Raw genomic sequence first — 22,485 nt, 5'->3', positions numbered from 1 at the left:
AAAACAAGCTCCTGAAAAAGAAATAAGCAAACCTCTCTGATTATGAAATTATATGCACAAACCCAGAGAAAATGTATAGCTAGAAGAGGGTTGAAAGGGCCCCAGAATCTCTAGCCTGATTTATTGGTGAAGGTCTTTCTCAGTACAAAGTCAGTTCATAAAGACTGGGAGAGGTGGCTATTATTTCAAATATCAAAATTATAGGAAAAAAAAAATACAAGGCATAGGAAGAAACAGGAAAACATTGCCCAATTAAAGAACCAAAGTAAATCTCCAGAAGCTGACCCTAAAGAAATAGGGATCTATGAATTTCTAGACTAAAAATTCAAAATGATTGTCTTTAAAAGCCCGATGAAATCCAAGACAACACAGAAAACTAAGCAAAATTAGAAAAATGATGCATGAGCAAAATGAGAATATCAATAGAGATAGAAATTATTTAAAAGAATCAAGCAGAAATTCTGGAGCTAAAAAATATGATAACTGAATTGAAAAATTTGCTAGAGGACTTCAGCAGACTAGATCAAGCAGAAAAAAGAAATCAGTAAACTTGAAGACAGACATTTGAAATTATTGCATCAAAGGACCAAAAAACTTGAAGAAAAGAGAAGAAGCTCTAAGGGACTTATGGGACACCATACAAAGGATCAATTTACATGATATGGGAGTCTCAGAAGGGAAAGATAAAGAGAAAAAGGAGCAGTAAGATTATTTGGAGAAATAATGCCTGAAAAACTTCCAAATCTAAGAAAGAAAATGGCTGAAAACTTCCCAAATCTAAGATAGAAAATTCTAAAAGCTCAAAGAGGTCCACCTAGGATGAAACTAAAGAGATCCACAGTGAGAGACATTATAATCACTGTCAAAAGTCAAACAGAGAATCTTGAAAGCAGCAAGAGAAACAACTCATCAAGTACAAGAGAGCTCCCATAAGATTGTCAGCAGGTTTCTCAGGAGAAACCTAGGCCAGAAAGGAGTGAGATTACATATTCAAAGTGAAAAAAACTCTGCCAACCAGGAATATTACATCCCACAAATGTCCTTGGAAAATGACAGAGAAATAAAGACCTTTACATATAAACAAAATCTGATGGACTTCATCATCACTATGCCTGCCTTACAAGAAATGCTAAAGCAAGTCTTTCACATTGAAACAAAAGGAAGCTGAGTACCAACACAAAACTACACAGAAATATAAAGCTCTCTGGTAAAAGTAAATACAGCCAGCCCTCCATATCCATAGGTTCTGCATTCATGGATTCAAACAATTGTGGATCAAAAATATTCAGAAAAATGGCCAGGTGCAGTGGCTCATGCCTATAATCCCAGCACTTTGGAAGGCTGAGGCGGGAGGATCATCTGAGGTCAGGAGTTCCAGACCAGCCTGGCCAATATGGTGAAACCCTGTCTCTACTAAAAATACAAAAATTAGTCAGGCATGGTGGCGCATGCCTATAGTCCCAGCTACTCAGGAGGCTGAGACAGGAGAATCACTTAAACCTGGGAGGCGGAGGTTGCAGTGAGCTGAGATTGTGCCACTGCACTCCAGCCTGGGTGACAGTGAGACTCCACCTCAAAAGAAAAGAAAAAAGGAAAATTCAGAAAAAAATCCCAGGTCAGACACAGTGGCTCACACCTATAATCTCAGCATGTTGGAAGACTGAGGCAGGAGGATTGCTTGAGCCCAGGAGTTCAAGGCCAGCCTAGGCAACAAATTAAGAACCTGGAGAATGTTCTGTATGCACTTGAGAAGAATGTGATTAATAAGGAAACAGAGGACTTGAACACTGCAGAACAACTGGACATAGCAGACTTGTACAAAACACTCCATGCAACAACAGCAGAATACACATCCTTCTCAAGTGCATACAGAATATTCTCTAGGGTAAATCACATATTAGGCCACAAAACAAGTCTTAACAAATGTAAGAAAATTGAAATCATATCAGGTATCTTTTCCAACTACAGTGAAATAAAACTAGAAATCAATAGCAGAAACACTGGAAAATCATAAATACGTGAACATTTATAAACAGACTCCTGAACAAACAATAAGTCAAAGAGAAATATATAAGGGAAGTTAGAAAATATCTCATGACAAATGAAAACAAAAATGCATATTAAAACCTATGGGATGCAGCAAAAGAAGTCCTAAGAAGGAAAGTTATAATAGTAAATGCTTACATACAAAAAGAAGAAACCTCAAATTAACAACCTGACTTTACACCTCAAGGAGTGAAAAAAAAAGAAGTAAATAAAATCAAAGTTAAAAGACGGAAATAAGACAGATTGGAGAAGAAATAAATGAAAAAGAAAGTAGAAAACAATGAACAAATCAATAAAACTGAGGGTTGGCTTTTCAAAAAGATTGACAAATTGACAGATACTTTTGAGCTAGACTAATGAACAAAAGAAAAACACTCAATAAAAATCAGAAATGAAAGATGAGACGTTGCAACTGATACCGCAGAAATAAAAGAGACTGCTATGAAACAATTGAATGATTATAGGCCAACAAATTAGATAGCCTAGAAGAAATGTATAGATTCCTAATAACATTTACCTACCAAGATTAAATATGAAGAAATTAAAAATCTGAACAGATCTATAATTGGTAACCAGATTGAATCCATAATCAAAAACCTCCCAACAAAGAGAAACCCATGACCAGATGGCTTCACTGAAGAATTCTGCCAAACATTTAAAAAAGAATTAACACCAATCCTTCTCAAACTACTCCAAAAATTGAAGGGAATATTTCCAAACTTATTTTTATAAGGCCAGAATTAACCTGATACCAAAACCAGACAAAGATACTAAAAGAAAACAACAGAGTAATATTGCTGATAAATATTGATTCAATAATCCTCAACAAAACACTACCGATTCTAATTCAGCAGCATATTAAAAGGATTACATTCTATGACCAAGTGGGATTTATTCCTGAAATGCGAGGAAGATTCTATATATAAAAATCAATAAGTGGGATACACCACATTAACAGAATGAAGGACAGAAAGCACATGATCATCTCCATTGATGTAGAAAAGCATTTGACAAAATTTGACACATTTTCATAATAAAAACACTCAATAAACTAGTAATAAAAAGAAATTACCTCAACATAATAAAGGTCATATATATAAAAAAAAAATCAACAACAGCTAACATCATACTCAACATTTAAAAAAAAAATTACTCTAAGATCAGGAACCAGACAAGAATGCCTACTCTGGCCACATCTATTCAACATAGTACTGAATGTACTAGCCAGAGCTATTATGCAAGAAAAATAAATAAAAGGCATTCAAATTGGAAATGAAGAAGTAAAATTATACCTGTTTGCAGATGACATGATCTTGTATGTACAAAACCCTAAAGATTCCACACATAAAAAACTGTTAGAATAAGGCTGGGCACAGTGGCTCATGCCTGTAATCCCAGCACTTTGGGAGGCTGAGGCAGGAGGATTGCTTGAGCCCAGGAGTTCAAGACCAGCCTAGGCAACATAGACAGCCTCATCTCTACAAATAATTGAAAAATTAGCCAGGCATGGTGACACACAACTGTGGCCCCAGCTACTCAGGGGGCTGAGGTGGGAGGATTGCTTGCACCTGGACAGTTGAGGCTGCAGTGAGCTGTGATCATGCCACTGCACTCTAGCCTGGGCAACAGAGTGGGACTCTGTCTAAAAAAAGAAAAAAAAACCTCTTAGAATAAACAAATTCAGCAAAGTTGCAGGATATAAAATCAACATGCAGAAATCGCTTGTGTTTCTATACACTAACAACAATCTAAAAAATTCTACAACTCAAAATGAAACAAAATAAGTATCTCGATTTAGAAATGGGCAAAGGACTTGTGTAGACATTTCTCCAAAGAAGAAATGAAATGGCCAATAAACACATGAAAATATTTTCAACATCACTAATCTTTGAGTAAAAGCAAATCAAGACCACAATGAGATACCATTTTATACTCATTATTAGGATGGCTATTTAAAAAATATAAAACAGGTGTTGGCAAGGTTGTAGATAAATTAGAACCCTGTGTGGTGTTTGGTGGGAATGTAAAATGGTGTAGCTCTATGGAATACAGTATAGAGTTTCCTTTAAAAATTAAAATAGAATTACCATATAATCCAGCAATCCCATTTCTGAGTATATACGTAACAGAATTGGAAACTGGATCTCAAGGATATATTTGCACATCATTGTTTAATGTAGCATTATTTATAATAGCCAAAGAGTCAATGCCCATTAAAAAATGACTGAATAAAGAAAATGTGTTATATGCATAAAATGAAATATTATTCATCTTTAAAAGAGAAGGAAATCCTGCAATATACAACGTGGATGAACCTTGAGAACATTATGATGAGTGAAATGAACCATTCACATGAAGATAAATGCTGCATGATTTCATTTATATAAGGAATCTAAAGTCTTCAAACTCTTAGAAACAGAAAGTAGAGTGGTGGTTGCCAGGGGTTGGGTGGGGAGGGGGCGAAGGGAATTGTTCAAACAATATAGAGTTTCAGGTTTTCAAGATGAAGAAATTTCAGAAATCTGTCACAAAACAATGTGCATACAGTTAACCCTAATGTACTTTACAGTTAAAAAGAGTTAAAATGGTACATTTTATGTCAATTTTTTACCACAGTTAAAAATTATGGCACCGATATAGTTCCTGATATGAAAATAAGTTAAAAGTACAAGCCATAAATAGCATAAGTGGAATAATCTCACTTTTTAACAAAGCAGGTCGGTAGGTAGGTATAAAAATGCAGCATAGACATAAGAGGGAGCGAGAGAGGTCCTTTCTTTTTGTAGTGGTTAATGTACCTCCACTACCCCTTTATTCACAAGCTCTTTCCACACATGTAAACAACACTCAAGTATACTTTTCATTTTTTTAAATTCTCATTCAAATTAATGACCCCCAACGAGTTATTCTGTCTCTCTCCTTTTCCTCAAAAAAAGCCAAGCTTCTAGAAAAAGTAATATACATTCACTTTCAGCACCCAATCCTCTCTCATTCAATTTTTGGTTATACAGTTTCCATGTCTTCCACCCCACAGAAACAATTCTTTTCTCAGGCAACTCTTCTGAACCCCTGACACTGATAATTCTGCTTATTCTGCTTGTGTTACTCTTGTCTCCCCTGGTTTTCCTTCATTCCTCTTTAAGTCACACCATTTCAGTTGCCTTTCAAAGTGTACTTTTTAAACACCTCCACCTTGAATGCTGGTGTTTCCCAGCGTCCTGTTCTTGACCATTGAGAAGACACTTGGCGTTTGTATGGCTAATCTTTCTCCCCTATCATTTGAATCTAGCCTGGTTCCCAGTATATATTCTGAAAATGCCAGAGGCTTGCTTCCCTAAGGTCCCTGGAAGTCAAGTCATGATCACGTAATCTAGGCTCTGCCAATCATGGTGTGAATTGGAAACTGTGCTGAATATTCCCATTTTCCCTTCTGTATCCACTTTCCAGCCTTTTCCACCCTGCTCTGTGCCCAGAAAACTAACTTTCAGACACCACATCCCCTGGAACTCCTTTGCCAGCTGCCTTCTCATTGGATTTGGCCAGTGAGAAACATTGGCAGGAGATCAGAGGGCCAAAGGAGAATGAGGATGAGGTATCTATTTCCCTACTTCTTCCTTTCTGCGATGCCTGCATTCCTCTATGTAAGGCTACAGCCCCTCTCCTTTAGCACCAGATCTTGTTAGACTCCTATAATTGCTCCCTTGTTTGCCCCTTCAGACCAAGGGGTGAAAAAGACTTCACCCCCCTGGTTTTTTTCTTGTAGTGAGTAAATCGAGGCCTCCCCAGTTTTGGAGGAAAGAGAAATGCAAAGCCAGCAATCGTTTGTTAAAGAAGGATTAGAAAAGACTAGGAGACAGTGACTGAGATTGATAGTGTAGTGGAGATAGTTGGGGAGAGGTAGAGGGTGGCATAAGAATGGGAACGAGAATAAGAGTGAGTATAAAAGTAAAGAATAGGACTTCATCAGGGTGAAAGTATTGGAGTGTACTGTGTCACTGAACATCTTCTATCCACTTAAAGAGAGACTTAAGGGTGGCAGTTTGAGGTAAAACCAGGAGCCACTGACTACCAAGAGCCTGAGAAACTGCTTGGGTGATTTGACTAGAAAAGGCTGGTCTGTTATTGGACTGTATAGAGGTGGGAATGCCAAACTGAGAAATTATGTCTGACAGAAGGGAAGAAATGACCACGGTGGCCTTCTCAGACCCTGTGGGCAAGGCCTCTACCCATCCAGTGGAAGTGTCTACCTAGACCAAGAGGTATTTTAGTTTCCTGACTTAAGGCATGTGAGTAAAGTCAATTTGCCAGTCCTGGGCGGGGGCAAATCCCCGAGCTTGATGTGTAGGGAAGGGAGGGGGCCTGAATAATCCCTGAGGAGTAGTAGAATAGCAGATGGAACACTGAGAAGTGATTTCCTTGAGGATAGATTTCCATGATGGAAAGGAAATGAGAGGTTCTAAGAGGCGGGCTAGCAGCTTGTAACCTACATGGAAGAGGTGATGAAATGATGACAGAATAGAATGGGCCTGTGAGGCTGGAAGGAGATTATTTTCTTTGGTCCAAGAACCGTTTTCCTTGTGTGGGAAGAGATAGGTGGAAGTTTCAGTGCGGGGAGTAGGTGGGAGTGGCCAGATGAGAAGAAGAAAAATTGCCATGAGGGATAGAAGTTGGAACACTAGCTGCTTTTTTAGCTACCTTATCAGCATAAGCATTGTCCTGAGCCATGGGATCTGATGCCTTTTGATGGCCCTTGCAGTGAATGACTCCAGCTTCCTTTGGAAGTAAAGTGGCCTGGAGAAGAGTTTTTATTAAAGAGGCATTACATCCTCCTTGCGTAGTAAGGAAACCATTCAGCCCATAAAACAGCAAGGTGGTGCAGAATATAGGGTCAGTATAAATATTGACGCGTAGTCCTTTTACAAGAGTGGGGGCCCGAATTAAGGCAATGAGTTCGGCTTGCTGAGAGGTAGTGGAGGGGGATACAGCAGTATAGCAGTAGCCTCAGTGATAGATGTGGAAGATACTATAGCATAGCCTGCCTTTGCTGGTGTGTGGTGATTAGGCCTGGTGGAACTGCCATTAATAAACCAAGTGTGATCAGGGTGAGGAACAGGAAAGAAGGAAATACGGGGAAATGGAGTGAATGTCAGGTGGATCAGAGAGTTACAGTCATGGGGTCAGGTGTGGTATCAGGAATAACGTGGGAGGCCAGATTGAAGTCTGGGCCAGGAACAATGGTAAGTGTGGGAGACTCAACAAAGAGTGAGTATAGCTGAAGGAGCCGGGGAGCAGAAAGTATATGCATCAGGTGTGAGTAAGAAAATAGATTTTGGAAATTATGAGAGCTGTAGAGAGTGAGTTGAGCATAGTTTGTGATTTTGAGAGCCTCTAAAAGGATTAGGGCAGTGGCAGCCGCTGCACGGAGATATGATGGCCAGTCTAAAACAGTAAGGTCAAGTTGTTTGGACAAAAAGGCTACAGGGCGTGGTCCCAGTCCTTGTGTAAGAATTCCGACTGCAGAGCCCTGCACTTCAGCTGTGTGTAATGAAAAGGGTTGGGATGAGTCAGGGAGAGCTAGTGTTGGGGCAGTCTCTAAAGCTGTCTTCAAGGAATGGAAAGAGGAGTGGGGAAAGGATTTAGGATCTATGGGGTCAGCTAGGTTTCCTTTTCTGAGTTTATATAATGGTTTTGTTAGGATGGCAAAACCAGGTATCCAAAGGCACAAGTATCCAACCATGCCTAGAAGGAAAGGAGTTGTTGTTTTGCAGAAGGTATTGGGGTTTGAGAGATCAGTCGGACATGATCGGCAGGGAGAGCACATGTGTTTTTATGAAGAATTATGCTGAGGTAGGTGACGGATGGAGAAGAAATTTGAGCTTTGGAGGGGGAGACCCGATATCCTTTGGAGAATAAATGTTCAAGGAGCAGGAGAGTGTCTTGTTGAGAAGATTCAAAGGAGGGGCTACAAAGTGGAAGGTCATCAATATATTGAATAAGGTGAGAAGCGGAGGAGTGGAAAGAAGGTAAATCATGGGAAAGAGCTTGGCTGAAGTAATGAGGGCTGTCCCTGAAGCCTTGTAGCAGCACAGCCCAGGTAAGCTGCTGGGACTGATGGGTGTCAGGGTCAGTCCAGGTAAAAGCAAAGAGAGGCTGGGACGAGGGGTGCAGGGGAATAGTGAAAAAAGTATCTTTCAGATAAGAATGGAATAGTGAGTTGTGGAGGAAGGTATTGAGGACAAAAGAGGGTACTTGTTGGGCACTACAGGGTGGATAGGCAAAACAATTTTGTTGATGAGGCGCAGATCCTGAACTAACCTGAAAAACTTGTCTGGTTTTTGGACAGGTAAAATGGGGGAATTGTAAGGAAAGTTTTTAGAAGCCCATGCTTTAACAGGCGAGTGATAACAGGCTTTAACCCCTTGAAAGCATGCTGTGGGATGGGATACTGGCGTTGAGCGGGGTAAGGGTGATTAGGTTTTAATAGGATGGTAAGGGGTGCATCATTTGTCACCAAGGAGGGAGTAGAGGTATCCTATACTTGTGGATTAAGGAGGGGAGATACAAGGAGAGGATGTGAAGGAGGCTTTGAACTGGGACAGAAGGTGGCAATGAGGTGTGGCTGTAGCCCAGGAATAGTCAGGGAAGCAGATAATTTAGTTAAAATGTTTCGACCTAATAAGGGAGCTAGGCAGATGGGGATAACTAAAAAGGAGTGTATAAAAGAATATTGTCTAAGTTGGTACCACAGTTGGGGAGTTTTAAGAGGTTTAGAAGCCTGGCCGTCAATACCCACAACAGTTATGGAGGCAAAGGAAAAAGGCCTTTGAAAGAAGGTAATGTGGAATGGGTAGCCTTCATATTAATTAAGAAGGGGACGGACTTACCCTTCACTGTAAGAGTTACCCAAAGCGTCTGTGATGCTCCAGGAGGCTTCCAAGGCGATCGGGCAGTGTCAGTCTTCAGCTGCTAAGCCGAGAAGATCTGGGAAGGAGTCAGTCAGAGCCTTGGGCCAGTTGGAAAGTCCAATTTCCAGTAGGGTCCCACACAGATGGAATACAGCTTAGGAAGAATCCCGGGCTGCAGGCATTCCTTGGCCCAGTGGCCAGATTTCCAGCACTTGAAGCAAGATCCTGGGGGAGGAAGTCCTGAAGGAACGCCTGACCGCTGTGGCTTAGGCGTTTTTAAGTTTTTGTGTGCTGGAGATATGGCTGGGGTTTCTCTCACAGCAGAGGCAAGTAATTGCAACTCTTCTCTATTATTGTATACCTTGAAGGCGGGGTTAATTAAGTCCTGTTGTGGGGTTTGAGGGCTGGAATCTAATTTTTGGACATTTTTCTAATGCCAGGAGGGGATTAGGTACTAAAATGCATAGCCAATAAGACGGCCTTCTGGCCCCTCTGTGTCTAGGGCGGTAAAGCGTCTAAGGGTTGTTGCCAAATGGACCATGAACTGGGCTGGGTTCTTTACCTTGGGTAGTTTCTTTAAGTTTGTCATAATTAACAGCTTTGTAAGCTGCCTTTTTAAGCCCTTCAACTAGGCAGGAAACCATGTAATCTCGCCTAGCTATACCTGGGGAATCGGCCTGATAGTTCCACTGGGGATCTTCTCGGGGAACTGCTCTAATGCCTTCCTGGAGGTCTAGCTCATAAAGTCAGCGGTTATCAGCGTGAGATTGGGCTAGAGAAAAAAACTCTTTCTTGTTCATCTGGGGAGAGGGTAGAAGTTAGGATGACATTTAAGTCACTCCAGGTTAAATTGTAGGACAGAGTTAGATGTCGGAATTCCTGTATATATTTAGTGGGGTCTGATGAGAAAGAGCCTGAATGCTGGCTGATTTGGGAAAGGTCTGATAGAGAAAAAGGCACACGTACCCTGACTATGCCTTCAGCTCCAGCCACCTCTCTAAGAGGAAATTGTTGGGCAGGTGGGGGAGGGCTAGTCATGGAATCAAACTGTAAGCCAGACTGGGTGTGAGGACAGGAGGTGATAGAAGGATTACAGGATGGGGGAGCAGAGGCTGAGGAAGAATTGGGACCTGGCTTGGCCTGGTGAGGAGCAGCTGGGGAGAAGGGGAGAGGTCAGATGAGTCTGTAGAAAAGAAGGATTCAAAGGACTCAGAGCTTGGGGTGGAGACTGAAGGAACAGACAGGAGAGAAAGAAGAAAGATTTGGGATGAGTCTCACCGGGAGCAGAGACTAGGGAGGGACCAATGTGTAAAAGAATGCCTGGACGTCAGGCACTTCAGACCATTTGCCCATTTTTTGACAAAAATTATCTAGATTTTATAGGATAGACAAATTGAAAGAGCCATTCTCTGGCCACTTGGAACTACTGTCGAGTTTGTACTGGGGCCAAGCGGTATTGCAGAAGAAAATAAGACGCTGAGATTTTAGGTCAGGCGAGACTTGAAGAGATTTTAAGTTCTTGAGAACACAGGCTGAGGGAGAAGAAGGAGGAATGGAGGGTGGAAGGCTGCCCATAGTGAAGGAGACAAGTTTAAAGAGAAGGGTAGAGACATGGAGAAGGGGGGCGGGGAGCAGCCCTGGGCTGCAACGTGGTTGAGCAGCCAAAACAGGCGTCCCCGCAATTGACTTGCCACCGAGGGAATGTGGGTGAATGACCAAGGCAGGCGTCCCCGCGGAGATCAGACACCAATGGAACGCGGGTGAATAATCAGGCAGGCGTCCCGGCAATGATTAAACACCAAGGGAAGGCTGCCTTCCCGAGTCTGTGACCAGAGCCGGAGTTTTGGGTCCAAGGATAAAATGTGTCTCCTTTGTCTCTACCAGAAAATGAAAGGAATTGAAATTAAGAGAAGGGAGAGATTGAAGGGTGGCGCCAAGATTGAAAGGAGAAAGAGGTTGAGGGATAGTGAGAGAGGTTGGAGAAGAGAGTAAAAAGAGGCCGCTTACCCGATTTAAAATCTGTAAGATGTTCCTTAGGCTGGTTGGTCTGAGGACCCGAGGTCCTTGGTGGATCTCTTCATGGAGTGAGGGTGAGGACAGGGGACTGGTCTCCCGAAGGAGTCCCACTGACCCGGGTCTTCGGCACCAAATGTCTCACGTGGTCGTGTGAAGAGACCACCAAACAGGCTTTGTGTGAGCAACATGGCTGTTTATTTCACCTGGGTGCAGGCGGGCTGAGTCCGGAAAAGGAGTCAGCAAAAGGTGGTGGATTATCATTAGTTCTTATAGGTTTTGGGATAGGTGTGGAGTTAGGAGCAATGTTTTGTGGGCAGGGGGTGGATCTCACAAAGTACATTCTCAAGGGTGGGGAGAATTACAAAGAACCTTCTTAAGGGTGGGGAAGATTACAAAGTACATTGATCAGTTAGGGCGGGGTAGAAACAAATCCCAATGGTGGAATATCATCTGTTAAGGCTATTTTCCCTTCTTTTGTGGATCTTCAGTTCCTTCAGGCCATCTGGATGTATATGTGCAGGTCACTGGGGATATGATAGCTTAGCTTGAGCTCAAAGGCCTGACACTGACAACCCCACAATATCACCCCTTACCCCAAAATCTTTCTTCAGTTGAATCACTCCCTGTAGGTTCCCATGCCGCCCCTAATCCCGCTGGAAGCAGCCCTGAGAAACATCTCCCATTGTCTCTCCATACCACCCCCAAAATTTTTGGTCGCTCTGACACTTAACTATTTTGTTTTGCTTTTCTTATTAATATAAGAAGATAGGAATGTCAGGCCTCTGAGCTCAAGCTAAGCCATCATATCCCCTGTGACCTGCAGTGTACATCCAGATGGCCTGAAGGAACTGAAGATCCACAAAAGAAGGGAAAATAGCCTTAACAGATGACATTCCACCATTGTGATTTGTTTCCGCCCCACCCTAACTGATCAATGTACTTTGTAATCTCCCCTACCCTTAAGAAGGCTCTTTGTAATTCTCCCCACCCTTGAGAATGTGCTTTGTGAGATCCACCCACTGCCGGCAAAACATTGCTCCTGACTCCACCGCCTATCCCAAAACCTGTTAAGAACTAATAATAATCCACCACCCTTTGTTGACTCCTTTTTCGGACTCAGCCCACCTGCACGCAGGTGAAATAAACAGCCTTGTTGCTCACACAAAGCCTGTTTGGTGGTCTCTTCATACAGACATGTGAGACCGAGGGAATCTGGCCCCATGACCCAAACATCTCCCACCAAGCCCCACCTTCAACATTGGGGATTACGTTTCAACGTGAGATTTGGGCAGAGACAAATATCCAAACTATATCATTCTGCCCCTGCCCCTGGCAAATCTCATATCCTCACATTGCAAAATACAATCATGCCTTTCCAATAGTCCCCCAAAGTCTTAAAGTCATTCCAGTGTTAACTGAAGTCCCAAGTCCAAAGTCTAATCTGAGATAAGGCAAGTCCCTTCCACCTGTAAAATCAAAAGAAGTTATTTATTTCCAAGATACAATGAGGACACAGGCATTGGGTAAATATTCCCATTCCAAAAGGGAGAAAGAAGCCAAAAGAAAAGGGCTGCAGGCTCTATAAAAGTTTGAAACCCAGCAGGGTAGTCATTAAATCTTAAAGCTCCAAAATAATCTCCTTTGACTCCATGTCCAATATCCAGGGCACACTGGTGCAAGGAGTAGGTTCCCAAGGCCTTGGGCAGCTCTGCTCCTGTGGCTTTGCTAGACACAGCCCCCATGGCTGCTCTCACACATTGAGTGACTGTGACTTTTCCCAATGCAGGGTGCAAGCTCCCAGTGGATCTACCATTCTGGGATCTGAAGGATGGTACCCCCTTCTTACAGCACCACTAGGCAATGTCCCAGTAGGGACTCTGTATGGGAGCTCCAATCCCACATTTCCCCTTGGCACTTCCCTAGTAGAGGTTCTCTGAAGAGGCTGTGCACCTGTGTAGCAGGCCTCTCTGTCTGGGAACCCAGGCTTTTCCATACATCCTCTGAAATCTAGGTGGAGGGTGCCAAGTGTTCTTCATTCTTGCATTCTGCATGCCTACAGGCTAAAGACCATGTGGAAATCACCAAGGCTTATGGCTTACATTCTCCAAAGTGGCAGCCTGAGCTGTACCTGGCCCCCTTTGAGCCAAGGCTGGAGTTAGAATGGCGGGATGCAAGGAGCAGCCTCCCAAAGCTGAACAAAGTAGCAGGGCCCTGAGCCTGGCCCAAGAAGCCATTCTTCCTTTCCAGGCCCCTGAGGCTGTGGTGGGAGAGGCTGCCACAAAAGTCTTGGAAATGCCTTCCTGGCCTTTGCCCCATTGTTTTAGATAAGAGTACTTAACTCCTTTTTAGCTATGCAAAATTTTCTGGCAAGTGGTTGCTCTGCAGCCTGCTTGAATTTCTTTCCCCAAAAAGCTTTTTCTTTCTTTGCCACATAGCTAGGCAGCAAAATTTCCAGACTTTTATTCTCTGCTTCCCTTTTATTTTATTTTTTTAATTTTTTTATTTTTTTATTATACTTTAAGTTCTAGGGTACATGTGCATAACGTGCAGGTTTGTTACATATGTATATTTGTGCCATGTTGGTGTGCTGCACCCATCAACTCGTCAGCACCCATCAATTCATCATTTATATCATGTATAACTCCCCAATGCAATCCCTCCCCCCTCCCCCCTCCCCATATAAATTCCAATTTTAAGTCCTTTCTTTGTGTGAGCATAGGCTATTAGAAGCAGCCACCCTACTTTCTGAACACTGTTCCTTGGAAATTTCTTCTGCCACATACCTTAGGTCACCACTGTCAAGCTCAAACATCCACAGATCCCAAGGGCATGAACAGAATGCAGACAAGTTCTTTTCTAAGGCATAATATGTGTGACTTTTGTTCCAATTCCCAATTAGTTCGTCTATCTGACACCTTGTTTGCCTGGATTTCACTGTCCATATCACCATCAGCATTTTGGTCACAACCATGTAACCAGGTTTTAAAAAGTTGCAAACTTTCCCTCATCATCCTTTTTCTGAGCCCTCCAAAGTTTCTAACCTCTGCCCATTACCCAGTTCCAAAGTTGCTTCCACATTTTAGGTATCTGTATAGCAATGGCCCACTCCTTGGTGGCAATTGTCTGTATTAGTCATTGCATTGCTATAAAGAAATACCTGAGTATGAGTAATTTATAAACAGATTCATTTTTATTTATTTATTTTTCTAGAGACAGGTTCTCATTATGTTCCCCAGGCTGGTCTCGAATTCCTGGGCTCAAGTGATCCTCCCACCTTGGCCTTCCAAAGTGCTGGGATTAAAGGCATGAGCCACAATGCCTGACCAGCAAAAAGGTTTAATTGGCTCATGGTTCAGCAGGCTTTACAGGAAGCATGGTTCTGGGATCTGCTCAGCTTTTGGTGAAGACTTAGGGAGCTTTCAATCATGGTGGAAAGTGAAGGAGGAATAGGTACATCAAATGGTTAAAGCAGGAGCAAGGGAGAGAGAGTTGGGGGGAGGTGCCACACACTTTTTAACAATCAGATCTCATGTGAAGTCAGAGCCAGAGCTCACTTATCACCAAGGAGATGGCCCAAGCCATTCATGAGGAATCTGGCCCCGTGATCCAAACACCTCCCATCAAAACTCACCTCCAACATTGGGGATTACATTTCAACATGAGATTTGGTCAGGGAGAAATATCCAAACTATATCAGTGTTACAATCTAAGTTTTTGGTCTCTGCACCTGTGTCTGCATTAGGGGGCACCCCAAGCCCAGTAATGCTGTGGCTCATGCAGACTTGGAGAAGTACTGCCTTGGTCGTCTTGGGTAAGATCTAGAAGAAATCTCTGGATTACCAGGCAGAGTTAGTCCCAAACAGTCTCTTTCTCTGTGCTGAGCTGCCTAGAGTTGGGACAGTGGTGATAGAAGCACTCCTGTGGTCACCACCACTGGGACTGTACTGAGGCCATATCTGAAGCTAGCATGGTACTGGATCTTGTCTACGATCTACAGTAACCACTGCCTGGCTACCGCCTGTTTCCTCAATACCCTAGGGTTCTACAATCAGCAAGTGGCAAAGCCAGCCAGGCTTGTGTCTTTACATTCAGTGTTACAAGTTCTCCCTGGCCCCAGGCAGGTCCCCAGATACTGTCTGGGAACCAGGGCCTGAAATCAGAAACCTCAGGAATCTATTTAGGGCTCTGTTCTACTGTGTCTGAGCTGGCACTGAAGCCACAAGACAAAGTCCTTCTTACTCTTCTCTCTTCTTTCCACAAGTAGAATCATCTCTTCCTGTGGTTACCACTGCCCCCGGGCCACTGCAAGTACTGTGTAGCTACTGCTAATGTTCACTCAAGGCCCAAGTGCTTTTTAGTCAGCTTTTGGTGAATGCTGTCAGGCCTGGGACTCTCCCTTCAGGACAGTGGGTCCCCCTCTGGCCCAGGGCAAATGTAGAAACGTCTAAGAGTCAAGGCCCGGAATCAGGGACCCCCAGAATCCACTTGGTACTCTACCCCACGGCAGCTGCGCTGGTACCCAACCTGCAAAGCAAAGTCCCCTTTACTTTTCCCTCTCATTTTCTCAAGCAGAAGGAGTTTCTTTGCTTAGCCACCACAGCTATGAACGTGCTGGGTTATGAAGCCAGCACATCTCTGAGTCTTATCCCAGGCCCATGGTGAATACTGCCATGGTATTGCTGCTGATTATTCAGGGCCCAAGGGCTCTTTAGTCAGTAGGTGATTAATCCTGCCAGGACTGAGTCCTTTCCTTCAAGACAGTGGGTTTCCTTCTGGCCCTGGGTATGTATAGAAATATCATCCAGGAGCTAGGGCCTAGAATGGGTGCATTAGAACTCTTCCCAATACCCTGTCTTACTGTGGCTGAGCTGGTATCCAAGGTTCAAGACAAAGTCCTCTTTATTCTTCCCTCTCCTCTCTTTGAGAAGGAGAAGGAAAGAGTTTTTCCCGGAGCTGTGAGCTGTGCTGCCTGGGGTTGGGGGAAGGGTGACACAAGCACTCCCTTGGCTGCCCTGGCTGATGTCTCAAGTCCACTGGCTCCAAGCCCGGCACTGCAGGAGGACTTGGCCAAGAATTGCAGTCCTTTGTGGTTTGGATTGCTTCTCAACTTTATTTAGTACCCCAGAGCACTTTAGTTGGAGCACTGAAGTGAGGCTTGCCAGAACTCAGGTTCTGACCACTGGGATGGATAATTCCCCTCTGGCTAGGCCTGGCGTAAATGCTCCCTCTGTGGATGCTGGCTGGATTCTGCCCTGTGTTGCTTTCCGCTGTGACAGGGCAGCCCTGAGTTTCAATGCAAAGTCCCGCAATCATGTGCTCTCCCTCCTGCAAGTGCACAGCTTCTCTCTTAATACCGCAATGCCACTGATAGGGGATGGGGAGTGGTGGCGTCAGCAATTCAAGACTGCCTTTCCTACCCTCTTCAGTGCCTGTCTCTGTGATATGAAATTAAAGCCAGGTACCATGATTGCTCACCTGATTTTTGTTTTTTATGAAGGTGCTGTTTTTCTTATGGAGGTGTGGATAGTTATTCTATTTGGTGTTCCTGTAGGGAGGCCGATCAGTGAAGGCTTCTGTTCGACCATTTCATTCCTCCTTGAGTCCCACATCTTATTAGTCTTGAGGTGTGGGCAGATGGTGTATTCTAGGACTAACAGGTCAGTGATGACCGTTTAGCATGGCTAGTGTATAGCAGGCATGGAAGGAGGTGTTGTAAGTTGAAGTTGAATAGGCAAGCAAGACAGACTATAAAGTTTTGATTTTATAGGCAATGGTACATCACTCAAAGTTTTATGCACAGAAGAGGTGTGATGTGCATGTAACTGGGAGGGAGCTAGGAGAAGACCCAGGAGTCAGTCAGCCATGGTGGGTCAATTAGAGTTTATTGTAGTAACATGCATGAGGCATCATACAGACCTAAACAAAGGCTAGGGTGGAGGGATAAGAAAGAGAGTATATCACAATTCATGAGGCATGTCCAGTGGTTTGCTGGAGCTAGCTTGTACTAGCTTGTGAGAGTTGATTCTTTACTTGTCTTCCAAATTTCATGATCAGTGTTTTAATATCAGTAGCTTAAAATTGTCCATCGTGGGAACATTTATGTTATGGAAATTGGCAAACATTGCAAATAAAGACTTTAGTTCCTTTTTTTGGAAAGTCATTTTACTAGTACCCCACTGGATTTAACCTCTGTTTATAGGTCATTTCACTTAGAAAGCCTTACCTTATTGCCAAACCTGGATAGAGTTCATTTTTTGTGTGCCCTAATAGCATTTTACTCCTTCCACATTGTAATACTCAACACTCTATATTTTGTTTTATAAAAAATATTTAAATTTTTTATTTTAGATTCAAGGGGTACATGTGCAAGTTTGTTACATGGGTATGTTGTCTGATGTTGAGGTTTGGCACAGCAGCCTACTGCTGCCACCCCTGGTGCCTGAAGACTGGCCCACCTGGCATCCTACTCCCCAGCAAAACTTCACCATAGCCTCCACTAATAAGAGCACACTAAGCCCCTGAAGAAACATAATACCTGAGAGGTAGTTTTTCAACCCTTATCCCCTCCCTTCCTCCCCCATTCTGGAATTTTCAGTGCTTATGATTCCCATCTTTGTGTCCACGTGTACCCAATGTTTAGCTCCCACTCACTTATAATGAGAACATGCAGTATTTGGTTTTCTTTTTCTGCATTAATTTACTTTGGGTAATGGCCTCCAGTTGCATCCATGTTGCTGCAAAAGACATGATTTTATTCTTCTTTTATGGTTGTATAGTATATCATGGTGTATATGTACCACATTTTCTTTATCCAGTTCACCATTGATGGGCACCTGGGTTGCTTCCATGTCTTTGCTATTGTGAATACCACTGTAATAAACATATGAGTGCAGGTGTCTTTTTGGTAGAATGATTTATTTTTCTCTGGGTATGTACCAAGTAATAGGACTGCTGGGCCAAATGGTAATTCCCTTTTTTTGCTGTTGTTCTTTAAGAAATCTCCAAACTACTTTCCACAGGGGTTGAACTGATTTGCATTCCCACCAACAGTATATAAGTGCTTCCTTTTCTCCTAAACCTTGCCAACATCTGTTATATTTTTTTACTTTTTTTTCTTTTTCTTTCTTTCTTTCTTTTTTTTCTTTTTTTGAGACAGAGTCTCGCTCTGTCACCCAGGCTGGAGTGTGGTGGTGCGATCTTGGCTCACTGCAACCTCTGCCTCCTGAGTTCAAGCAATACTCCTGCCTCAGCCTCCCAAGTAGCTTGGACAACAGGTGAATGCCACTACCCCTGTCTAATTTTTGTATTTTCAGTAGAGACGGGGTTTCACCATGATGGCCAGGTTGGTCTCGAACTCCTGACCTCAAATGATCTGCCTGCCTTGGCCTCCCAAACTGCTGGGATTACAGGCATGAGCTACTGCGCGCAGCCTTTTTTACTTTTTAATAATAGCCACTGTGACTGGCGTGAGATGGTATCTCATTGTGGTTTTGATTTACATTTCTCTGATGATTAGTGATTTTGAATGTTTAGGTCAATGTGTAGAAGAGTATTTCCTAGGTTTTCTTCTAGGATTTTTATAGTTTGAGCACTCTGTTTTGATAACCTGTTTGCTTGTTTGCATGTTATGGTGAATTGTAAGCTTTGTGATGGCAACAACACGTCTACCATGTTAACAACGATATCCCTGTGCTTATTATATAAATAATTGTTCAAAAATATTTAGTGATTGTGTGAATGGATAGTATTTTATCCCAATAGTTTGTGTGACAGGTATTCATCTATGGCAATTCCAGAAATGGTGTATTTATATGGTCCATACTTGTTCTTCTCTAGGATCATTTGAATATTGAAATTACAGTGCAATTGTCAGAAAAGTCACACATATCCTCAGCTCTTGAAGGAGAACAGAAAGAATAGATTATTTCTCTGATTTTAACATAAAGGAAATGTTTTAAGAGATAAATTATTTAATTTTTCTTCCATGTAGATATGAAGAATGTAGTTTTCTTTATATATTAAGTATAGCATGAGAAACAAGAGACTTTTAAAGATCTCAACCTGCGTTTTATAATATCTAGAAAAGTACCTCTTCATTATTTTGACTTGAATAAAACATAAAAGTTATTAGGAAAAACTGAGACTTTCTCTAACTTTTTCATGTTGTTGACATTACACCTGTCAACATAGAGTACTTCCTGTTAAAATAGATATGTATACTTACATGCATATATAAAAATATATGTAAAGTATAGCCATTAAAATACTGTTTGTGAGAAATTTATAATATAGTTGTGCTCGTTATCTACTGCTATATAACAAATGACCCCAAAGTGTAGTAGCCTAAAATAATGCACATTTATTACTGAACCCAATTTCTGTGGACTAGAAACCTGAGAGCAACTTAGCTGGGTGATTCAGGCTCAGAGTCTCTCCTGAAGTTGAAGTAAAGATGTTGGCCTATGTTACAGTCATCTAAAAGCTTGAATGGGGCTGAAGTACATACTTCCAACATAGCTCACTTGCATGCCTGGCAAGTTAGTGCTGGTTGTTGTCAGGAGACTTCCACTTAGCTGCTTAAGTGTCCTCATGTCATGGCAGCTAATTTCCTCCAGAGCCAGTGGTGTGAAAGAATAAGCCAAAAAGCTAATATGCTTTTTATGAACTAGTCTCAGAAGTCATATATTCTAGTATTGCCATATTCTATTCTTTGGAAGAAAGTCACTAAATATAGGAAGAAGGGTGGTTAGGCTCTACCCTTTGAATGGAAGAGTATAAAAGAATTTATGGACATATTTTAAAACCACCATGAAGTAAAATGCTATGTTGTAATGCTTAGTAAGAAAAAAGTCAAACTCAAAATTATTTATGTAGATTTTTAGAGCCTAACCTCCAAAGGTCTCTGTATTGCCAAGGGGTTAGAGTTGAAACTGCTGCTGCTGCTGCTGCTGCCTGGCCAAGAAGGGAGAGGGGAGACCAGGCACTTTACTGCACTTTGAGGGCAAATCCCAGTGCTGCTGCAGGCTACTGTGGGAATGAAGTGTGAGAAAACTGCACATCCCACAGCTACCCCCCTACACTGAAACCACCGAAAGTGGCCTCATCCTACCTGGTGGCAGGCCTACAGCACAGCCACCACTGCCCACACCTGAGCATTTTGCCAGTGGCCTGGGGTCACCTCACCCTTGCCTATCAGAGACAGCACCTGAACACACTACCAGGGGGCCAGCCCAGTCGGCACCCCCATCCTCCTCCCCCAAGTTGTTGAGCATACTGTGTAGGAGCCTGGAAATTGTTCAGCCCAGTCCACCATCGTTGGTACCTAATACTCCTCCTGGAATCTGCAGTCAGGCTGATACAACCTACCAACTCTACCACAGCTGGCACCCACCCACATACACCACCAATGGCCGTAGCCAATATGTCATAGCCACCCAACCTGTCATAGCCACCACCAGCATTAGCATGGACTGCTTGGGTTCCAGGAGGTTGCTCCACCACTGCTACTGCCATCGCCCATATCATACCAGCTGCCCAAGGACCTGCGAACCTATCCACATGCCAGGCTTACCACTGCCACTACCAGATTCAAACAAGCCATCTGAAAGCCCAAGAATTGAATCATCTAGGCCCCTTAACATTGGTACTAGTGTAAGTCATATTGGAGGCCAAAGACGGGCACACTCGCCTACTGCTGCCACCACTGGTGCCCAAACACTGGCCCACCTGGCATCCTATTCCCCAGTAAAACTTCACTGTAGCCTCCACTAATAAGAACACACTAAGCCACTGAATAAATCACAGATACCATTGACACTGTTTACAGCTGAATAAATCATACAGAAATCACACTACTGCATACACCCAAAATAAAATAAAAGCCAAAGTGCCCTACCTAAACAACAACATATATAGATCTTCAGAAAAAGAATATTCCTCTATGAAAGCAATCTAAAAAAATAGGAAGAAGTGACTATTACCACAGATGCACAGATATAAATGTAAGTACACAGAAAACATGAACAAGCAAGGAAATATGACACTTCCAAAGGAAGACAATAATTCTCTAGCAACAGATCCCAATCAAAAAGAAATTCATAAAATCCCCAGATAAAGAATTTTTAAAACTGAGTTTAAAGAAGCTCAGTGACATATAAGAGAATTCTGAATACCGATACAGAAAAATCAGAAAAACAATTCAGGATATGAAAGAAAAATTTACCAAAGAGATAGATATTTAAAAAACAAACAAACAGAAATTCTGGAGCTAAAGAATGCATCAAATGAAACAGAAAATATACTTGAAAGCTTCAACAATAGACTAGATCAAGCAGAAGAAAGAATCTCAGAAATTTAAGACAGGTCCTTTGAAATAATCCAGTTAGACAAAAATAAAGAAAAAAGTATAAAAAAGAATGAGCAAAACCTTTATGACATTTGGGACAACATAAAGTGACCAAATATTAAAATTGTTGGTGTCCCCAAGGACAAAGAGAGAAAGAAAGGTTTAGAAGATCTGTTTAATGAAATAGTAAATGAAAACTTCCCAGGTTTAGCAAGAGACCTAGACATTCAGATACAGGAGGCCCAAAGATCCCCAGACATGAGGCAAAAAGGTCTTCTCTAAGCCACATATTGCCAAGCTGTCTAAAGTCAAAGCAAAAGTGAGGATACTAAAAAGAGCAAGAGAAAAGTATCTAGTCACCCATAAAGGAATCCCCATCAGATTAACAGGGAGTTTTCCAGCAGAAACCTTACAGGCCAGAAGAGAATGGATGACATATTCAAGGTGCTGAAATTTTAAAATATTAAAAATAAAAAACCTGCTACCCAAGGATACTACTAGATTTGATACATAAATTCAATAAAGGTGTAAGATACAAAATCAACATACAAAAATTGGTAGCATTTCTCTACACCAATAACTAGCTAGCTGAGAAAGAAATGAAGAAGACAATCCCTACTACAATAAATATGAAAAAAATACCTAGGAATAAATTTCACCAAGTGGTGAAAGATCTTTATAAGGAAAACCATAAAACACTAATGAAATAAATTGTGGAGGACAAAAACAAGTGGAAAACACCCAAGCTAATGGATTGGAGGATTTAGTATCATTAAAAGCACCATACTGTCCAAAGCAATCTGCAGATCCAATGCAATCCCTACCAAAATACCAATGTCATTTTTCACAGAATTAGAAAAATTCTAAAATTTTTATGAAATAAACAAAGAGCACAAATAGCCAAAGCAATCCTAAGCAAAAAGAACAAAGCAGAAACATCACATTACCTGACTTCAAAATATATTATAAGGCTATAATAACCAAACAGCCAAAAGGCTATAGGTGCTTTCCTAAGGGCAAAAGCTAGTTTTAGGGCAGGACAAATTATGTCCTGCAGGACAAAACAAGGTGAGTTAATTAGCATGGAAGAAGGACTGTAAGTGAGGCTGCTGGTAGGGCTGAATTCTGGTGTTAATGGTTCGTCCTTAAACGAAAGTATCTCCCCTAGGTATT

The sequence above is a fragment of the Rhinopithecus roxellana genome, chromosome 7, assembly GCF_007565055.1.
Source record: "Rhinopithecus roxellana isolate Shanxi Qingling chromosome 7, ASM756505v1, whole genome shotgun sequence".
Classification (NCBI taxonomy): Eukaryota; Metazoa; Chordata; class Mammalia; order Primates; family Cercopithecidae; genus Rhinopithecus; species Rhinopithecus roxellana.
This window is presented reverse-complemented; position numbering follows the sequence as displayed.